The sequence below is a fragment of the Rhipicephalus microplus genome, chromosome 2 (genome assembly GCF_043290135.1).
Source record: "Rhipicephalus microplus isolate Deutch F79 chromosome 2, USDA_Rmic, whole genome shotgun sequence".
Taxonomy (NCBI): Eukaryota; Metazoa; Arthropoda; class Arachnida; order Ixodida; family Ixodidae; genus Rhipicephalus; species Rhipicephalus microplus.
Window position 1 is genome coordinate 40,716,075 of NC_134701.1, and position 22,625 is coordinate 40,738,699.

The 22,625-nt window shown below is 47.6% G+C and overlaps 1 protein-coding gene across 2 annotated transcripts in view; it reads right to left on the reverse strand.

Annotated features, from left to right (window-relative positions):
- Tmem18 (transmembrane protein 18) overlaps positions 1–22,625 on the reverse strand; it is a 126,447-nt gene that overhangs the window by 94,335 nt on the left and 9,487 nt on the right. The window lies entirely within an intron of this gene.

Consider the following 22,625-nt stretch of genomic DNA (forward strand, 5'->3'; position numbering starts at 1 on the left):
CAGTGTGAAGTAGCATACATCTAAAGGTGACATATTGTCCCTTCAGCAGTGCAGACAAAATCTGCAGACAGCGTACAGTCATCCTTGAACATTTATTGTATCATTCACATAACGTGGACTAGTAGAAAAACGTGCGTATTGTTGTCAACTCCTTAATTACATGTTTTTACAGCTGCAGTGGAAAAATGGTAAACAATGGACTAAGGGAACAACCAGGGAAAACGCTATCTAGACCAGCTTGCTCCCACACCTTGCTTTATTAATTACAGTTTCATTTGGCTGTCCGCAACAACCCTGCGTATACAGGCTGCCAATGAACGTTGCCCACGTGCGCAGATCCAGAAACAAGATTGATTGATTGATTGATATGTGAGGTTTAATGTTCAGAAACCACCATATGATTATGAGAGACGCTGTAGTGGAGTGGCTCCGGAAATTTTTACCAGCTGGGGTTTTTAACGTGCACCCAAATCTGAGCACACGGGCCTAGAACATTTCCGCCTCCATCGAAAATGCAGCCGCCGGAGACGGGATTCGATCCCGCCACCTGCGGGTCAGCAGCCGAGTACCTTAGCCACTAGACCACTGCGGCGGGGCATCCATAAATAAGGCCCTTTGCAATCGTCACTTCTGGCACCGAGCCAACAATGCCTCCGTGGGAGCACCGTCCACAGAATAAAAAAAAAAAAATCTCCAAAGGTGTGCACATTGTCTCTAACGTAAAAATATCGTCAACGCGACGCACTTTATGAGAAAGCGTGGCAGAGAGGAGACGCCAGCTCCACTGTCGCGTTGAGGTGGCCAAGGCGCTGACGCGGCAATGAGCCCCGGCGCCTGCATGCCCCAATAGTGCAGTGAGAAGGGGCGGGGGGCAGTGAAACGAACAAAGCAGACCTACCGCATTGCATAGCCGCGTCTTAGTTGATGTTCGGACGGGCAATCATAGCGGTGGCGGTGGCGTTGTCAAAGTACTGAAGCTGCCGAGAGCGTCTGCATTTGGTGCGCGCTTGTCGTAGCCTACGAAAGCGTGGAACTGTGTGTTTTGACTGCTTGTAACACATTACTGAGCTTTAAACGGTGTCTCGACGCCTACAACACGTCTTGGTGCACAAATGAATGTGCAGGTGCGTCAGCATTACTCCAAGTCATTCCCTGTTTGAGGAGCTTGCTGACCCTCAAAGAAGGCTACAATCAGATTTCGCATAGATGCATCTAGGTGCTCCCCGAGTGATGTGCATATTGCAAACAGCTGATCAAGCCATGATACAATTGAATACGAATGCACAACGGAGAGTGAAGTAACAAAGCAGCGACGAAACCTACAATGCTTATATTGGCAGTGCTTTCAACATCTAGAGCATTGATGCTTATATGAGCTCCAATGCGCTCGATTGTTTCACGAGTAACCTGAGTACACGTAACGCAACCTCAATGTTTATGTTAAGGGCATCTGAATCCTATCGTGCCAATTTCGCACTATTTCTTAAATGCTGAAAGGCTATCTTGCTTTAACAGTGTGCTTCACAATTAGTGTGCACCAGTTTATACCACCTCTGAAGACTTAAAATACCACGCAGCCGAGCCGAAGGCACCCATTCAGCTCCCAGGAATGAACTTTATGCCTTAGGGCTTATCTCAAGCAAGGTAAAATACGCAGCAGTAAATATAGCTCATCTTATTTCATCTTTTTGGTGCATTTCATGATGCCAAAATGGTGGTTGGTTGGTTGGTTGCGAAACTTTATTGAGGTCCTGCAAGGCGCACGTCAGCGCGCAGCGGGCGACTCCCACGTCGGGACCGTTAGGCCAAGCCTATCGGCCGCTCCGCGGGCCTGCTGGACGGCCCAAAGTTGGTCGGCCAGGAGGGAGCTGCGTAGGGCCGCCTCCCACCTGACCGATGTAGTGTTGGGGTTAGTGTACATTGTCTTGCACTCCCAGAGCATGTGCGCCAGCGTGGATACATCCCCACATGCGGGGCAAGCGTCATTGGGAAACACGTCAGGATAAATAGCGTGAAGGGATCTCAGGTTAGGGTACGTGTCGGTCTGCAGTAGTCTGAGCGTAAGGGCCTGTGGCCTATTAAGATTTGGAGGAGGGAGTGGATATAGTCTCCGCGCGAGGTAAAAATATTTTGTTATTTCGTTGTACGTGGCAGGCGCGTCCCTGTTTTCCGCAACCCCGTTGGCCCCGAATCGTTGCCCGGAACCCGCGCGGTCGGTTAGTGCGGGCGCGGCCTCATGGGCAGACTCGTTGAGGTTGGGGGGAGCGCCTTGGACCTGTCCAACATGTGCAGGAAACCAAATCAGTACGTGGTGCTTGATGCCGTCGCGGCCACCACTTTGGAGCACGCGCAGGGCTTTCTTGGAGATTACACCGCGCTCGAAAGCGCGAATAGCTGACCTAGAGTCACTATAAATGACCTCCCTTTCACCTTCCAGGATGGCCAGGGCGATGGCCACTTGCTCGGCAACCGTCGGATCGTCAGTGTGAACCGATGCGCAGTTGGTGATTTGTTATTTGGAGTCGACGACGACTGCAGAGAAGGCGCGGCTCCCACGGTACGCGGCCGCGTCGACAAAGCTGACGCCGTGCTCCTCACTGTGAATCTGCTTGAGAAGAGTGGCAGGTCTAGCCCGTCGCCTACCACGATTGTGCTCGGGATGGACATTCCTCGGTATCGGTGCCACGGTGATGAGGTCACGAATCTCACGGGGCACCTGTCTCATCTTCTCGTCCACTTCAGCCGGAGAGTGACCGAGCTCTCGGAGTATATGTCTGCCGGTCTGGGAGCTCGAAAGGCGCGCGAGCTGGGCCCGCTCTTGCGCTTCGGCAATCTCCTCCAACGTATTGTGTACTCCGAGCTGGAGCAGGCGCTAGGTGCGCGTCCTGATCGGGATACCGAGGGCCCGCTTGGTAATCTTTATGAACAAGACGTTGATCTTGTCACGCTCGGCACGCTGCCAATTGTGCATGGCCGCGACATATGAAAAGTGGCAGAGCACAAAGGCATTGACCAGGCGGATTAGGTTGTCTTCCTTGAGGCCTTGGTAGCAGTTGGCCACCCGCCGAACCAGCCGAACCGCGTTATCCGTCTTGGCGGCGAGCTTGAGTATAGTCTTGCCGTTGGAACCATTGGACTCGATGGTCATGCCGAGGACCCGAATGGAGTCAACTCTGGGTATTGCACTGCCATCTCCGGTGTAGAGCTTGATATCACTCTTCGAGATCGGCTGCCAGTTTTTGGGCTTGGGCCCTCGCCTAGTGGGTTGGTAAAGGAGAAGCTCGGACTTGCTTGGGGAACACCTCAGGCCTGTGGGACGGAGGTAATCTTCCGTGGTGTCTATGGCCTCCTGCAGGGAGCGCTCGACTTGCCCGTCGCTGCCACCTGTGCACCAAATGGTAATATCGTCCGCGTAAATTGTGTGGTTAATGCCTTCGATACTTGAGAGCCTCTTGGACAACTCGACAAATGGTGGTTAACATGACATTATTAGCATACATGCTCTCGATTGCTGCATATAGTACTGGAACAATATTACTCGTCAATTATCCCCCAACCTTTTTTGCATGCTGTCACTCAGAAGTTATTTCCTGGTCTTGCATCATGCACAATCAACTGATTTCTCTCCATTTTGTGCGTTTCTGACTACGCAAGTGAGATGACAGGTTGTAGCCGACATTGCACGCGGGATTTACAAAGAAATAATTGTCGAGGAGATTTTACCTATAAAAGGGTAGTGAAGGCGAGAATGGAATAAATAGAAGCACGGTGGATCATTCGATTCTTCCAACAGAGGAACTCTACAGCGGAAACAATGCAGCTACCAAAAAGACGTGCATGCTTCGACGGTTTTTCTATTTTTATTTCCCTAGTTACTAGATAGACACTTGGGACAGCTTTTCCCCATTGCCATCATTTTCCGTATGAAGTCCGTGTAGCGCAGCAATTGTTGCGGCCAGCCGGCAGGATGAATCGACGATGAGCGCCGATGGCTTGTGGCGCTTAGAACGTTCGAGTGCTTTTAGCCGGCAGGACGCCACTGCCATTGCTCTGCTTCGGTGTCTCGCATCCTTGCTCAGCTGGACGCCACAGCCACCGCTCTATTTCGACGTCTCGAATCCTACCTCAGCTGTATGCTTTCGACCTCTCATTAAACTTGCTACAGTGACACGTCTGTGTCACTCACCAAACAAAGCTACATACAAACCGATACCATCGCTACTCATATCCTATGCTCTCTCCGCAAGTAAAAGCTCGGCAGTGTTGGCGAGGAACACGGCTGAAGCAGAGATGAAAGAAGCAGGCCATCTGTCGCACGGAGGGCGCATGTGGCAAAATCCTCTAGCATGACAGACCTGACAACGTAGCTCCTCAAGAAGAAAAGAAACTAAGTGTCCCACCCATATTTTCCTGGGCGAAATGGCATGAAGCAATGCCAGGAAATCGGGAGGGGTGGGCTGCGTGGCTGGCGCAGCAACTGTGGATATTTAGGGCGCTGTGGTGAGTGTTGACATGCGTGAGCAGAAGCGGGCGCAGGGATCTCCACTCATGCATATGGGCGTGAGTGCTATCCCTATGCATCAGGAAACGGATCGTATACCACTCTGCGCATTGTGACCTTTGCTTAGTGCTGTGTCATCACTGATGTGAGAAACGGCATGAAAGCAACCACTCTTGAGAGAGATCATATTCCCATGCACCAACATTTTGTAGTAGTGCAAGACCAAATCAAAGGGAGTTAGCTGCTCCTTACTTCGTATAAAATTAGGACATGTTGCTATCGCCATTTACACTATTTTGCAATTTCGGTGGAACATATTTTCTTTTTTCTTTCTGAATTCAAGAGACAATTTTTCTACCGCACCAGTTGAGCTCATCAACTCAGCAACTGAAAGCGAGTGAGTATGAATGGGTATGAGTAGGTGTGAGTATGAACATGAATGAGTGACTATGAGTGTGAAATTGCGTGTGCGGATGTGATAGAGTACATATGAGTCTGAATAGATGAGTAAGAGTGTAAGTGCTACGAGTGTGTAGAGTAGTGAGTGTGAACTTGAGCTAGTAGGTATGTTAGCGCACGTGAGTATGAACGCGAGTGACTATTCATGAGTCCGAGTAAGTGTGAAAACCCCTGAGAAAACACTTAAGAGTGTCAGTGGGTGTGAGTGTAAACTGGAACGAGTACCCATGGGCTTGGGTAGGCAAGGATGAACTTGGGTGAGTACTTATGGGTGTTAGTAGGCGTGAATAAGCACGCCAGTAGCAGTGTGCATAAGGTGTGAGTATGCAAGTAAGTGCCTATAAAAATTCTGGGATTTAACGTCCCAAAACCACCATATAATTATTATAGACGCTGTTATAGAAGGCTGCAAAAATTTAAACCACGTGGGGCTCTTTAACGTGCACCTAAATCTAAGCATATGAGCCTCAAGCATTTTTGCCTCCATCAAAAATGCGGCCGCCGCAGCCGGAGTGAGTGCCTACGAGTGTGAGCATACGTGAGTATGAAAGTGAGTGAGCGTCCATGAGTGTAAGTAGGTGTGAGTATGAACGTGAGCGAGTGGCTATTAGTTTGAGTATTCGTGAGTGAGCACTCATTATGTATAGTAGGCGTGAGTATGAACGTTAGGTAATACTCATGAATATTAGTAGATGTATGTGATTCTTAATGACCAGCGGTTATCTTGCCTTCGCACTACGTGCTGTTCCCAATGACATTTCTCCTTGATTTCGACTGTGATGTCCTGAACACCTGTTTGCTCCCTAATATACCCTGCTATCTTCTTGTCCTTTAGGGTTACCCCTACCATTTCCTTTCATTGCTCGATGCATCCTCCAACACTTAAGTTGAACCCTCTTGGTAATCCTCCAGGTTTCTGCTCTGTAGGTAAGTATACGTAAGATGCAGCTGTTATATACCTTCCCCTTGAGGGATAGTGGCAATTCATCATTCATGCTTTGAGAATGCTTGCCGAATGTGCTCTGCCCCAATCTTATTCTTCCAGTTACTTCAATCTGGTGGTTCGGCTCTGATACTTATCCAGAGCGCTGTTCCCTTCCGAGGTTGTAAATTACTTTCGTTTTCTGCAGATTAATTTTGCAGATTCCAGGAGAACTCAAGTGGGTGAAGAGGAGCCAGAAACTTAGGTGGGCAGATAAGATTAGGAAGTTTGTGGCTATAAAGTGGCAGCCACAAGCGCAAGACCGAGTTGACTGGTGGAACAGGGCACAGGCCTTTGTCCTTCAGTGGGCATAGGCAGGCTACTGCTGCTGATGATTACGATGATGATGAGTAGATGTGAGTATGAAAGTGAGTGAGTGCGTATGAGTGTGGGAAAACATAGATGTGAGTATGAAAGTAAGTGAGTGTGTATGAGTGTGGGCAGGCATAAGTAGAAATGTCAGAGTTCATATGTGCGTGAGTATGATCGTGAGTGAGTGCTTATGACTGTGGGAAGGTGTGAGTATGAACGTGGATGAGTGCCTGTTAGTGTGAGTTGGCGTGAGTATGAACATGAGTAATTATGAGTGTGAGTGGGTGCGAGTTTGAGTATGCACGAGTGCGAACGTAAGTGAGTAATTATGATTGTGAGTAGTCATGAGTATGAACGTAGTGAGTACTCATGAGTGTAAGTAGTGCGAGTATGAACGTGAGTGAGGACTAATAAATGTGAGCAGGCGTAAGTATGCACGTGACTGAGTGCTTATAGGTGTGGTATGCGTGATTATGAACGAGAGTGAGTACTTATGAGTGTAAGTAATCATGAGTATGAATGTGAGTGCTCATGAGTGGGAGTAGCCGTGGTTATGAACGTGAGTGAGGACCAATGAATGCAAGTAGGCGTAAGTATGCACGTGAGTGAGTGCTTCTGGATGTGAGTAGTTGTGAGTATAAATGAGAGTGAGTACTCCTGAGTGTGAGTAGTCATGAGTATGAACGAGAGTGAGTACTCCTGGGTGTGAGTAGTCGTGGGTATGAACTTGAGTAAGGACCAATGAATGTGAGTAGGCGTGAGTATGCATGTGACTGAGTGCTTATGTGTGTGAGTAGTCGTGAGTATGAACCAGAGTGAATCCTGACGAGTGTAAGTAGTCGTGAGTATGAACGAGGGTGAGTACTTCTGAGTGTGAGTAGTCGTGAGTATGAACTTGAGTGAGGACCAATGAATGTGAGTAGGCATGAGTATGCACATGACTGAGTGCTTATGGGTGTGAGTAGTCGTGAGTATGAAACAGAGTGAATACTGATGAGTGCAAGTAGTCGTGAGTATGAACGAGAGTGAGTACTCCTGAGTGTGAGTAGTCGTGGGTATGAACTTGAGTGAGGACCAATAAATGTGAGTAGGCGTGAGTATGCACGTGACCGAGTGCTTATGTGTGTGAGTAGTCGTGAGTACGAACCAGAGTGAATACTGACGAGTGTAAGTAGTCGTGAGTATGAACGAGAGTGAGTACTTTTGAGTGTGAGTAGTCGTGGGTATGAACTTGAGTGAGGACCAATGAATGTGGGTAGGCATGAGTATGCAGGCGACTGAGTGCTTACGGGTGTGAGTAGTCGTGAGTATGAACCAGAGTGAATACTGACGAGTGTAAGTAGTCGTGAGTATGAACGAGAGTGAGTACTCCTGAGTGCGAGTAGTCCTGGGTATGAACTTGAATGAAAACCAATGAATGTGAGTAGGCGTGAGTATGCCCATGACTGAGTGCTTATGGCTGTGAGTACTCGTGAGTAATAACAAGAGTGAGGGCCTATGAGTATGAGTTGGTGTGAGTATGAACGTGAACGAGTGCCTGTCTGTGTAAGTAGGCGCGAGTATGAAGCGAGTCAGTGCCTAATGATGTAAGTAGTCATAAGTGTGAAGCGAGTGAGCGCCTATAAGTGTGAATATTCGTGAGTATGAACGTGAGTGAAGACCTATGAGTTTGAGTAGACATGAGTACAAACGTAGAGCTGTGTGCCCCCGCGCAGTGCCGCCGCCTGCTTTCGCTCCTTCGTTTACGCTGCCGCCACACAAGAATTTGCAGCGCGCTGCTGTTTGTCTTATTTTGAGACGAGCGGAAAATCTGGGCATAAAATACATCACTTCGCCTTCTTTCCTCTACATTTAGGATTTCTGAGAGCGGCACTTGCGGTGTCTTGACTGCTCTCTTGTTTCTGTGTTTGCAAGCGCGGTCTATATAAGGGCCCTAAAACAGCTTCTGAAGATACACAGTCGAGCGTGCTATTCTCTCTTGGCGTTACTTGTTCTTTCGGTGCCCTTTATGACGCGGGAACGATTCACATGATATTATTAGAGCACATACTCTAGAACGATCCATATACAAGAAATAGGAGTTGTAAATTGTTTTCTACGCCGCTTTGCCATGTATTCAACACTCGCCAACCCCGTTCTTGCTCAAGTCTTTGCACGGTTATCGTGCGCGATGAACTTGTAATTTTGCTGCATTTTGCGAGATTCCGAGCGCACAAGTGGAAATAAGAAGAGTGTAGTCGAGAAGTTAGAAATCCTGATAGGCTCAATGCTTATCACTCACATTGCAGACATGCTTTATAAAGACATAAATGTTGAAGAGCCCGTAAGCATTGTAGTTAACAGAGTGTAGTGCAGTGTAATCGAGAATGAAAACAAAGAAAAAGGCTCCAAATTATTTAATTGTCCCAACAGACGAATTCTTCACAGCAAAGACAACGTAGCTCTCCACAACGAAGGCCAGTTCGCTTCGACGATTTTTGCATATTTTTTTATTGCGAAAAGAATTATATGAACACACTATACAGGCATTCATCATCCCTGTTATGTTTCGTATAAAGTCCAAATAAATTACTTTTATACACACACTGCATGCTGCTCCCCCGGATAAAATACCAAGAGCGCTATGGCAAGAAACACTGCTGAAGCACAAATAAAACAAGCTGCCCATCTCAATCGTATGAAGGGCATATGCAATAACATCACTCCGTGGCAATGCCTACTGTAGATTGCTCCTCAACCGGCAAGAAAGCCTTGTCTGTGTTTTGCTGGATGAAGAAGTATAAAGAGATACTCAAGTAGGAGGCTGTGTGGCTCGATCAGCTACTGTGAACTTTGAATATAAGGACATGGTCGTGAGTGCTAGCACCCGTTAGTGCGTTCACTGTTAGAGCAGACATCAGCGAACAGCTCTTTTACCCTTTTACACGCTATGATACCACTGTACAGACCCTATTTCTTTTTCCAAGAGCACCCGTATTCACACACACTAGCACTATACGATTTAGCGAGATCATATGGAAAAGAGTTTGCTGCAGCCTAAGTTTGTAATAGGGCTGCGAGCTCATATCACACGGTGTAAAATATGAAGTCGTCGAAGGGTTTTCTGACCATAATACTGTTGAAGTCACCTCAAACTTAACATGGTCTCCTCAAAGACCCGAGATAAAAACGGTTTTGAACTTTGTTAAAAATGAAGACACTTCCGTACTGGACACTTTAGCCTCATCTTTAGAGAAATTTGAACGTTGTAGCAAATTTTTCAATGTAGATGTGCTCCTTCTTACATTTTGCTATAGTGCATATCAAAGCACGTGCCACACAAATATGTTAAATAGAACACCAGACACCCATGGTGCCATGAACATATTATCCATCTCACTCGTCGCATAAAATGCTTACGTAAGAATCGTCATTATAAGCGTAATGATAATGCTTCTTGAGTCAATGCATTGAAAAGTAAATAGAAGCTAAAATCAAGATGCTAACAACTACTACCTTAGCAGTGCCTGCACTACACTTATGGAAAAAATCTATCTAGATTCTAGAGGTCAATTAGTCCTGCATTGTGTATGCGCTGATAATTTATTCTTGATGGCCAATTCTCCTGAAATCCTGAAGCTATAGAAAATACCTTTAATAATTACTTTATCTGATATTTTTTTCATCGATAACGGCACCACTCCATTTTCTGCATGCAGCAAAGTACCTGCTTTTCCTAATCTTGAATTGAGCTCCTCTGAAGTGCATAACCTAATAGTGATTTTGAAGTTACAGAGCACTCTGGCCAAGACGGTAGGCCAAATACATTTCTGAAGTGGTACTCAGTATGGTTTGCTAATTATCTTACAGTAATAATTAGAAAAGTAAATCTCCACAACAGTTTTCCCAACTGTGGAAATTAGCAAACGTCATGCCCTTAAGTTCGGAAACAAGCAAATAGCAACAAATTATAGGCCAATATCTTTGCTTTCTATACCAGCTCTACACTTTTGGACCATATAATTAGCAAATACTATGTAGAATACCTAAACCTACACAACATATTTTCCAGATGGCTACACAGTTACTTGACTTTACGCGTCACAGTGCTACTTCCCTTGTGACCGGAGACAGATTTATGCCATATTTAGAGCCTATTCTAAGTATTTTGACAATGTTTCCCATGCTATGCGTCTAGCTTCATAAATATTTTTTGGCGACAAGCTGGTTGAGCGAATAGCAGATTAGTTGTGGTCGTGCTCAATATTTGTTACATTTAACCCCGCGAAGTCATCTAGTATACAAATGACATCGGGGTGCCTCGAGGCTCAGTGCTTGGGTCGCTTTTGTTTATTATTTGTATAAATGGCGTAGCCAAGATTATCAATAACAACCAAATTAAACAGGAAATGTATGCAGACGACTGCGCTATGCGTAAAATCCTCTCTGATACACAAGATCAAGACACACTAATTACAGTTTTTTTTTGTCTTTTGTAGCAGGAGTGAGACATGGCGATTTTATAGTAACTGTAAAATTACCGTAGTCACGAGCTCTTCAAATAATGAATGACCTCTTCATTTTACACATATTAATGACGATGCAAGTCTCTCAGCAAACTCAAAATGTCATAGTATTTCAGAACAGTACAAGATCGTGGAAAATTTCGGTATCTCCGACCCACGTTAAGCACCACAAAGGGATGCGGACTAACAGAGCATAAGTTTTTGGTCAACTCGAATGAGGTTTGGTTGTTTGGTGACCTCACTAAAAACATGTGAGAATCTGTTAAAAAAGCAATAAGGTTCACATTTTGTGACTAGGACAAGCATTTCTTGTACACTACTCTTCGAATGCGTATGTTTTATCATTGCAGTCCCTCTCGAACATTGCCCACTTACAATCGTGTCATCCTCTGGCATAAATAAGATAGTTCCGTTCCCACTGGTATCAGTATTCTAGCACCCATATCCTTTGTTGCAACTTCTGCAAATCGTACTTGGTGATTTGATCCCAGGAATATTGTGCCCGTTAGATCAATTAAAAATTGATTTCATTTTCTTTTGTTTGTTGTTTGCTTTTCTGCGAAACATGCATTTTTGGAATCAGTTTGATGGGCATCTGCAAAGATAGAAAAAAGGAATTGCATGAACATGTATTTTATTAAATTGTATTTTTGAAGGTGCTGAACATTTGTAATTACACCTGCTACGTCTCGCTACGTCTCAAAAACTGAAATAACAGTATTCGTTTGTAAATAAACAACATTAAGACATGCTGCTGTCACTTCAATGACTTCGCCCTTTCGGGAAAATCTTTTTTCAAAATTCAAGGAACAAGTTGCTATCTCCACCAACTCTGGAATTGCGACTCTACCCTCCCCCCCCCCCCCTCGCGTCGCGCCGCCGCCAATTCGATGGACCCCGTGCCGTTCACATGCCACCTGGAAACACTGGCGTGCTGCCACCAGCAATTTTGGTACCAGCGCACAGAGGGATGCCACTGTACTAATACCGCTCCTAGTCCAACGTTGCTGGCGTCAGTGTGTAATTCCGTGTCAGCGCTTTCGTCAAAATGACCCAGTACAGGCGGAGCCTGGAGGAGGTTTCGGAGGGTGTCGAACGCATGGCACTGATCGGGACCCCAAACAAACGAGACTCCGTCTTTTGTAAGCTTGTTGAGGGGTTCAGCAATCTTCGAAAAGGTTTTGACAAAGCGCCTGTAATACGCACAGAGACCCAGAAATCGGCGTAGGTCGGGCTTATTTGTGGGCACGGGAAAAGCGGCAACAGCGCGGGTTTTCTCCGGATCTGGGCGGATGCCGGCATGGCTCACAAAGTGACCAAGCAACTTTATTTCTTCATATCCAAAATGACATTTGTCGGGTTTGAGAGACAAACCCGCTGTTCTGATTGCCTGAAGAACTGCATGAAGGCGTGGGACGTGTTGATCAAACGTATCTGCGAAGACCACGACGTCATCAAGGTAAACAAGACACGATTGCCATTTGAGCCCCATGAGAACCGTATCCATCATTCTTTGGAAAGTAACTGGCGCTGAGCATACACCGAAAGGCAACCCTTTAAACTCGTACAGGCTGTCGGGAGTAATAAGCGCAGTCTTTTCGTGGTCGCACTCATCCACTGCGATTTGCCAGTAGCCGCTACACAAATCCATGGAGGAAAAATATTTAGCATTGCGTATACGGTCCAACGAGTCATCTATCCGGGGTAGAGGATAAACGTCCTTTTTGGTGACCTTGTTCAGTTTACCTAAATCAACGCAAAAACGCAACGTACCGTCCTTCTTCTTGACTAGCACAACTGGCGAAGCCCAGAGACTGGTCGATGGCTGGATGACGTCGTCCTGAAGCATCTGCTGGACTTGGTCACGTATAGCGTCTTGCTCTTTTTGCGACACCCTATTGGCGTGTTGTCGGATGGGTCTCTCGGTGGGTTCCGTGATGATACGGTGCTGAGCAAGTGGTGTCTGTTTAACCTTTGACGTAGTGGCAAAGCAGTCTTGAAATGAGCCGAGTAAGCGCAAAAGGCTTTCTCGTTGAGACGAAGGTAGTCTCTCGTTTACGTCGAGAGTGCTCGCGAACGCCTCGTCAGTGTGGCCATTCGATGAAAATGAAGCTAGCGTGGACGAACCATCGGCATCAGCAAGTTCTTCACAATATGCAATGGCAGTGTGCCTCGTTAGGTGGCGATACTCGTCACTGAAGTTCGTGACCAGCAGGTGAACATGCCTATTGCTAGGCTGAATGATTCCTCAGGCAACACAGATTTGTCGTGAAATAAGGAGAAGCAAACTGGCCTCTGCAATTACCGCACCAGACACGTCCTGTGACAAAGAGGCTGCTTCGAGGTGGGAGAGTCATAGAATCGTCTGTAACACGGAGCGCTCTTTACTGGAATTGAGTACTGTCAGTTGCAGCGCAAAAAGGATCCTCGAACGACACAAGTAATTCACGGAGGTTGATGACGGGGCCGTATTCACGAAGGGAGTCCATTCCTAGAATGACTGGCCGAGAGCACACGCACAACAGCAAGAAAGAGCCCGCAAAGTGTCGACGCACGTATTCAAATGCGTGCCGTACACATACCAGTAGGCATCACCAGATGACCACCTACCGTGCACAACTGGGTTCCTTGCCATGGTGTGGTAACCTTCCTCAGTTCAGATGTCAGTGTGGCGCTCATTATGGAATAATCGGCACCGGTGTCGACGAGGGCGTTGACAGCATAACTGTCGACGAAGACGGCGATTTCGGCAGAAACAATCTTTCTGCTGTCGGTGAACACTGCAAAACTGGAATCGTTCTCGTCCGGTCGTTGCGTCGAAGGAGGGTCTTTTACAGTTCGCCGGGCCGCGACTTCACCCCCAGAAGTCGCCGTTCCTAGTTTACCTTGTGGAGACTTGGTGACCGGCTCCTGAAAGGAGCGGAAGGCGATGAGGGCAAACTGAGTGACGTAGACCGGCGAGGCGATGGTGATCTCGACTGGTGGTGCTGAATAGTCGAAGGAGTTCGCTGGCCCGTGAGATAGGCTTCGATTTCGCGGGGGCGTTCACCGTAGCGCGGGCATCGAGCATCAAGGTGGAAGCCGCTGAGATCTAGTTGCCGGTATTGACAGTTCCGTTATACGTGACCCGCTTAGCCAGAGTGATAGCAGAGCGGACGGTTATCCAAGGTGCGCCACGTGCTTGCCTTGCTACCACTTTGTGTTGAGGTAGACGGCAGATAGGTGGGTGTGCTCAAAAACCTTGAGCCGAGAGATAGGCTCGGAGCAGTGTCGTGGAATGGCGGCATAGCCTGGTACCTTGGCCGCATAGCAGGATCTGTAGCCGGTGGCGCAGGGGATCACAATGCTGCTGCGTATGTCAGGACTGGGGCCTCTGGAATTGGTGGTGCGATTGAGGCCAACTGTGTGACGGCCTGCCGGACTTCTTGGCTGACACAGGGGGATGGGATCCCACTGCCTGAAGCTGTCGCTATTCGTCCCAAACAATACTTTGTATGAAGACTGCGAGGGCCTGTCTCTCGCTGTCAGAGCCGATAGCGCATGTGGTGGCCGGGATCTGGCGTTCGTATTGTGACGACCGCTGCTGCAGCGTACGTTCCATCGTGGCTGCCTCACTGATGAACTGGGCGACTGTTGTCGGTGGATTGCGCACGAGCCCAGCGAAAAGCTGTTCTTTTACTCCGCGCATCAAATGCCACACCTTCTTTTCCTCGGGCATGGCAGGGTGCGCGCTTGAAGAGGCGAAGCATGTCCTCGACAAACATGGATACACGTTCGTTCGGCCGCTGGTTTCTGCAGGATATGGCTTGTTCAGCCCCCCCTTCCTCTTGGTGTTGCGATAGGCGTCACGGAGCTGTCGGCTAAACTCTTGCCAGGTTGCAAAGGAGCCCTCGTGGTTCTCATACCGCGTCTTTGCAGAATCCTCCAAGTAGAAGTAAACTCGGCGCAGCTCGCGAACATCGTCCCATTCGTTGATACTGGCAACCCGATCAAAGTGGTCGAGCCAGTCATCAACATCCTCGAAGATGTCTCCATGGAACGGCTTTGGTGTCTGTGGCACATGAAAAACATGCGCACAAAGAGAACCATGGGCATCGCTGGTTTGGACCGCCTGGCTTGTCATCGAAGTTGCCATCTTTCTGGGTGTCGAGGCCAAGGGCCCAAATTCAGGGAGTAACCCACGCAGGCGGAGACTGCTTCTTGCCCTGGGAGATGTAGCTGTCTCCACGATGGCCGACACAGCCGAAGAACACGTACCCAGCACTTCCATCAGTAATGTCATGAGCAAAAACAAGACCTGCAGCCAGAAGTTCACCTGAACCAGAGCAACGAAGATGTTCTCTTCTTCTTTGCGGCCCAAAACGAGTATGAGCCACAGCGGCTCGTTCATCAATGATGGCAATATGAACATGAATGAGTGCAAATTCTGAAGAAATTATGGTGAGGGAGTATGAGCGAGTAGTCTTTCAATGTGCCGACCTAAGCTTTCAAGTAATAGCGATTGAAAATGATACTTGGCAGAAAGCTGGTTTTTGCAGTCTAACCTGAAGGTGTAGAAAGGAAAGACCTGTTCAGTGCCAGGAATTCTGAATCTGAACAAGTGGTTCAATTTTTGGTACAGCATGCCGGGGTCGGATTTCAAATCTCAGTGGATTTCTACATGATCTAGTGTAGAAGCTGTGTAGAAGAAGCAATATTTCTTTTTGGTGCGGTATGGTTTCAAAATTAATGCGGGAATATCTGTTCAACAATTTCTGGATCTATCGGCATTGTACCTCAATTCAACTTCTATTCAATGGAATGATTCTTTGTACATACAGAAGACATAGAATATGTATTGGTTCCTGCATTGCGCCTTTGCTGAGCAACAGAGTCATGACACATTTAGACAGAGTTCTCGTTAACAGATCACAAGACACAAGAGTGATAGAGGTGTTTTACTATATTGACGATTTTCGGTAGTGCCAAGTGGGGCTGATGTTTTTTTCTGTGATGTGGCTCAATGTTGAAAATTTTCAAATAATGTCTAACATCCTTACTTGTCATGCATAAGTTGCCCCAGCAGGGCTGTCCTAAGTTTTCAGACCTCTGCTTCATTTTCTCAAGTATTCACGTATGTTGGCTGTATAAACCACATAGCCAAAAACCATTATGGCCCATTAGGTCCACCCACACCATGATGAAGAGAGCCATAATCAGCACCTGTCTGAACAATGCGCTCAGGAAGACCTACATTCACTGATGCGACCAAGGAGCGGAGCACAGACTTTCACGCATGCGCCGGGGAAGAACTTCTTGGTCGCACAAAGAACAGACAATTTATTCACATATTTACATGGGTCAATCACACTAGGTGTCGAGACGTTCCTTTACACGAGACACAACTAGCCGTAACGAAGGCCAGAGAGAGTACCAAGCGGACACGCGACGCTCCTTTTATATCCCCCAGTCCGTGCACGCGCTTCTTGTCAAATGCTGACTGCGTGTCCCAATGACGCCGATGCGCGTTCACTGCAGCACACATAGACACCGCTTGCGTCCCTGCAGGACGTGTACCGCGTTTCGACGGTACACCGATGAGTGACCCTTGGAGGACATGTCCTTGCTCTGCCAGTCATAACAGCCCATCCGCCGCCCAAAGAGGTCACCTAAGGGCTGCAGTGGTGCTGCTTCCTGAAGTGGCCATTGTGCGTGTTCTCGGGCGTCCCACTGATAGTCAACCACAACCCACAGACGCACGCGACACAGCACATCTTCTCATCGCACAGCACAGCATTCCCTTGGACGCTGATGAGACCGTCCACAGCTGCACAAGCAACAGCACCGCTGCCTGGTCGTACACAGGTCAAAGGTGCCACGAACCACCAAAGAGTGGCCGGTTCGTCGTGGACCAGTAGGCATAGCTTGGTTTCCCATTTGCCAGGCTTTATCAAAGGAGGGCGCATGCAAACAAGACACCAAGACAGAGCACTCAGCCCTGCACAGATCCCTCAGATGTAACCTATATACAACCAGGCTTTCTGTTTTAATATTTTTACACAACACGAGCCCACACCATGGTGGTGACCAGTTAAGTAATTTGACGCTCACGTGACTGCGTGCCAAACAAGGTGGGTGAACCTATTCACATGCTCAAGATTACCCAGACTAAAACCTGTCCTGAAATAAACTTCTTGAGACGCATGTCTCAAAACCAGCGTTAAACCACATATGCATGCATGCTTCAAGGAACTACACTGCACGATGCATTGATGCCAGGGTTCAAACCAAAAAACTTGCTTTCGGACGCATGCAGACGGGAGCGTCCGAAAGACCCTGACCTGCACGCACACACTTTCCTTTGGCTCAAACTCTAAAATGCTCATGATCTTTACGAAATCTCGCGCAGCAACCTGAAACCCCACTGAAAAAGGATAGACGTCAACGCCATTGAGTCATGCCTTTCCGAATTTCTATTATAACCTGTGTTACTTTTTCCACGTTCACCGCTGAACTCAACACAAGTGAGGCTTCCATTTTCGCCACCCTGCCCATCTACATCCCTATCTACGGACAATATCACCTTTGGCTGTACATTTTCCGTTTCAGCGAGTGCTTCTAAGGTCTTCTCTCGTTCAGTCTAGGAAACCATATCTGCCCTTAGACAAGAAAAACCTTCCTTTATGACTGAGTCTTCTTGGCATTCTGCCATGCCTGGGACACCTGTCTTCTCCGACTGGAAATGGACACTGCACTCAACAACTTGCTCAGCCGTGCGTTCGATGTTTGCTATGTCTAGTCTATCAGGAATCTCTGCATTAACTGTACCCTGACCACTGGCACGTTTTGCCGGGACACTGCGAAGATCAAGCCTCAATCGCTCCATTTCCCTTTCATGAGCTGCAGCTTCTTTATGCCTGGAGGACTCTCTCTCAAACCCAAGCCGCTCTCGTACTTAGGCTTCCTTTTCCCGGGCCTGTACGAGTATCCAATAATCGCAAAGCCTCTCCTCCTTGACGCTGGAATCCTTGATCGTCTGCATCAAATGTAGCTTTCTATGTATCGTCGCCACGTCAGTACCCAGCTCTTCGCACAAAAACACTAAATCCAGTTTCCTCAGCTTCTTCAAATCCATGGTTAGCCAGTGCAGACTTCCGTTGTTCAAGCTGCTGTGAAGGTACGTCTAATAAACACAGGCCCGCAAGCAGCGATCAGTTTGCCCCCTTTGAATAAACATAACCATCTATCCAAAACACCTGGTAGAATGTACGGAAAGCAAGCACTCACAAGCATCAGTATCAGAAAAGAACACAACCGAATCCATCAACTGAATCCGTCGCTGACACCAGTTGATGCGGCTGAGGAGCTGGGCACAGGCTTTCACGCAGGCGCCCGGGAAGAACTTTTGCGAGGCTTTTTGCTCACACAAAGAACACATGATTTATTTACATATTTACATTGGTCAATCACACTAGGCGTCGAAACGCGCCTTTACACGAGACAGGACCGGCAGTAACAAAGGCCAGAGAGAGAGCACCCAGCGCACACACGACACTCCTTTTATCACATGGTCTGTGCACGTGCTTCTTGTCAAACGCCGGCTGCGTGTCCCAGCGACACCGATGCGCGTTTCCTGCAGCACACACAGACACCACTTACGTTCCTCCAGGACACGTACCCCGTTTGGACGGTGCGCCAACGAGCATCCCTTGAAGGCCACGTCCTTGCTCTGCCGGTCATAACACCACGATGTGGAGTGAAGTTTCAACGCGCAGGTGTCTCGCCTGACGTCAGCTGGTCACTCACAGGATATGATTGTCGTGATGACTAAGGCTATTCGGACGAAGCAAAAGAAAGCCATGGCTGCTTCACGTAAAGATGATCGTGGGGACAATCGGAAGACCACGTGTCCTAAAAAGACGGTAGTCATTCCTTATCTGCATGGCATCAGGCACAGTTCTAAAAAGATTAGTGCAGAAGCCAGCCTACACGAGGTCATGTCTGCCCCCTAGAAACTTTCTAAACTTTGCATCAACATGAGCCCATTCATACCTAACACCATCTTCCACTAAAGAGGACCATGTGGGCACGCGAAGCAGGGCTGGTGTGCACTTGCGTTTCTATTTGTATGTTTTCGTGCGTTTCATTTGTGTGCGGAGTTGAATATATGTTGCGTACCGCTTATGTTACCCCACCCTCTCATTTGTATACTTTCGGTCATTGCAGTTGTCTAGAATAGCTCAATGTTCTGGCCGCAGACTCGCGTTGCCTAGTCACTTCGGGATTTCTGGCTCACCGTTTCCATTGCGTTTCAGCTTGGCATTGCCTCGTCGCAGTGTCGGGGTCTTCAGCTTGCCGTTGCCGTTAACATTCAGCTTCGCGAGTTCAAGGTCCCCTTGCCGCTGTTTTCTTGCAAATTCATGAGCTCGGAGTCTACTTGCTGGCGCTCCCGTTCATGTTTGCAGTGCTGCTTATACTGCTGTCAATGCTTGTTACCGATGCCGCTACAACTGGCACCAACGTTGACATCCATCGCACGGTAGCAAAGGAGAGTACCGTAGCAAAGGAGATAAACAGGAGAGAAGAAACGAAGAGAACGGATTGTCACCTCCTCACACTCACCCGAGAGGAGAGGGGCAGCTGGCACATGCGCAGTGGAGGAGAGGACCGTCGCCGAGGAACGGACACAGCCCCAGGCTATGGCTGCTTTGCATCAAAAAACGATGAATGTTGAGCAAAGCACCGCAACAAGCATATTGACTGCACGAAGGAAGTCGTGTAGAAGTTGTAACTCTCGTGTGGACAGCCCAACATTGGACAAACAGGCCGGTGTTTAAACCACTGCCTGTGTGACCATGTGAACAGGGTGGAACAATAGAAACTTGGCCATTCATTGCCACGAATGGGGCTGACAATCGTTCTAAGGACATTGCACTGCTTTTTTTTCACGACGATGATGGGTGCACGCGACAAATTCTCAAGGCAGCCCATTTGCAACGGAAAGGCAGCAACTGCATGAGCATGACGTCAATTTTTTTTACAGAAAAAAAAATGGCCTTCTTGAAAACGGCACTACCTCTGGGGGAGGGAGTAGCTGATGCGCGCCATTGTACTGCGCACTTGAAACATATGGAGGGAGCCGTCCCATTGTGTTAAGATGAGGCGTTGTATCACAAATATGGGTCGCGACACTGCTCGTTGGTGATGTGTAAGCAGTCGGTGAGTGGCAAAACATAGGTATCCAAATGAGTTTCGGTGGTGTCAGATGGGCCGATAGGATAACGACGGAGGCAGTCCGCATTCTTGTGTAGTTGTCCAGACTAGTATGACACAGAAAATGTGTCATCTTGGAGGCATAAAGCCCGGCGACCGATTCATCTCATAGGGTCTTTGAGTGAGGGGAGCCAACATAAGGCATGATGGCCTGTTACATTGGTGAAATGTCTTCTAAACACGTATGGACAAAACTCGGCAATGGATCAAACAAAAGTGAGGCATTTACATTCCGTGATCGAGTAATTGCGCCTTGAAGGTGATAGAAGGCGGCTAGCATAACCGATTACACAATTCATCTCCCGCTGTCGTAGGGACAGGACAGCATATGAACTTGCATCCATATGAACTTCCACAAGAACAGACGGGTCAAAATGGCACAGAACTGGAGGATTTACAAGGCGACTCGTAAGGACTGAAAATGCCCGAGTTTGCTCTGGTTCCCAACTGAGCAATTTCAACAAAGTTTTCAATAAAAGCATCTGAAATTGGAAAACTTGGGCCATCAGCACAAGTACGAGGAAGCGGGAACTCGCGGTCTGCATGCACTTTGTCGGGAACAGGTTGCATGCCAGTAGTGTCCACCAGGTGACCAAGGACTCGTAATTGACGACGGCCGAAATGACTTAGTCGGCATAACATCATCGAGGTAGTATAGTCATGTGAACTATTAAAAGCCACGAAGAAGAGAGTACATCATGTCTTTAGCACTGCATAGACGGAAAGGCATCACTTTGAATACCATCTGGGGTGATGAATGCTGTCTTCTCAGAATCTCTGTTATAGACTGCAATTTGCCAAAATGTAAGGCAATGAAAGAGAAATAACTGGCACTGTGTAAGCAGTCCAGTGCATCATCAATACACAAAAGCAGGTAAATGCCCTTTTTTCGTGGTCTTGTTCAGATGACCTATGCAGAACCTCCGAGTAATGTCCTACTTACTGGAATACAAGAAAGATGCATACCATCGAGGAAGAAAAATTAAGAGAACGAAGAAATAAAAATATGGGGGATGCCCACCGACTGGAGGAGGGCTTGATAATATCCATGGAGAGCATTTTCTCAACCTGTGCTTGTATGATGTGACGTTCTGCTGCTGACACACTATCCCTATGAATGGGCAGAGCCTCACCAGTGTGGATCGAATGGGTGACGATGTCAGTTGGACCGAGCAGGTGATTGTCACAATCAAATATACCTTCGTAGGACATCAAAACACGGTAGAGGGCATCAGCGTAAGGATGCCGTAGGTCAGGAGTTATCATTTTACAGCGAAAGCTGTTATGAGATCAGGACACAGGTGACGCGTGGTGCCGTAGTTGTCCGCCGCCGCCAGTGTGTATAACTAGTATCGAACGAAAAAAACTCGGCAAATACAAATCATTAATGACACAATGGGCTTCGAACCCCGGTCCACTGTGTCCCTGCCCAGTATTCTACCACTGACCACCGCCAGTGCTTAAAACTCAGTAAATAAGAACACCAATGACACATTGGGATTCAAAACCAGACCCACTGCGTGCCAGCCCAGTACTCTATCGCTGAGTTACGCCAGTGCTTGAAATTAGTTTCTAAACCGGCCTTAGGAAGGCTTGATGTTGAGAAAGGAATGGCGTTGATATGAGTAATAAAGCGTTTTAAAACATCAAAGGAACAGCCAGGCGTCACAAAATGCGAATTGCGTATTAACTGGGTCGTCCAATGCTCCAACCCATTAGAAAACTTGTTGATGACCACCGATTAGCTGTGGCCCATACCAACTTCCGGCATATTTCTTCATCGTTGTGAGCCGTTGTACAGAAAAGTTGCAAAATATTTCCAACAAATGTGAAGCAGATACCACGCTTCTCTAAGGAATGACAAAGAATATTAGTGAATGCTAGCCTATACACAAAATTTATGATTATTTATGACGAAATGGGTACCCAGCAGTGTGCTTGTAGCATCACAAAAAGTGTTTAGAAAAAGCTCTGAAAGGTCGCTCTTCTAGCTTTCGCTGTGACAGTGCTGCGTGTTCCATGCAGGTCTGGCGTTTTTTGGTGAAATTGTTGTTGATGGGCTTCTTCGATGCCAGAGGTAGAACAAACTCGAATGGTTGTTCATAGCTTAGTGCCGACACTCCGGAGCCTCCTGAAGGGGACAACACAACGTGAGCTTGTAGAGACTACAACGTGAGCTTGTAGAGACTAGCCAAAGTTCAGAAGAGGAAGCCACTCACGGTTGTTAGTGAGCGTAACGATGGAGCTAAGGAGAGCTATTTAGCACTCAAGGAGGATGTTGTAAAGTGAGGACGCGGCATAATTACCATCCCAAAGTGGTGGGCAAGGCAACGTGAGCCCATGTCACAGGATCAGGTTGCAGCTGAACAAATTCAGTGCAGCGAAGTCGGGACTGGATATCTGTGGTGGTGTCGGCACAGCACTGGGGTAGCCCAAGCCGCAGAATACCGGTTGAGCAGTCAGTAAGTGCGTAATTAACAGTAAAAAAATGCATTCTGAAAATCACCTCATTGGAGAACTTCGCAAGTACAGTGAAAAGAATTAACACTGAGCAGTCAGCAATGGTGATGGGGGCGGTACACATTCCCATTATGGCTACTGTGCGACAGTTGAT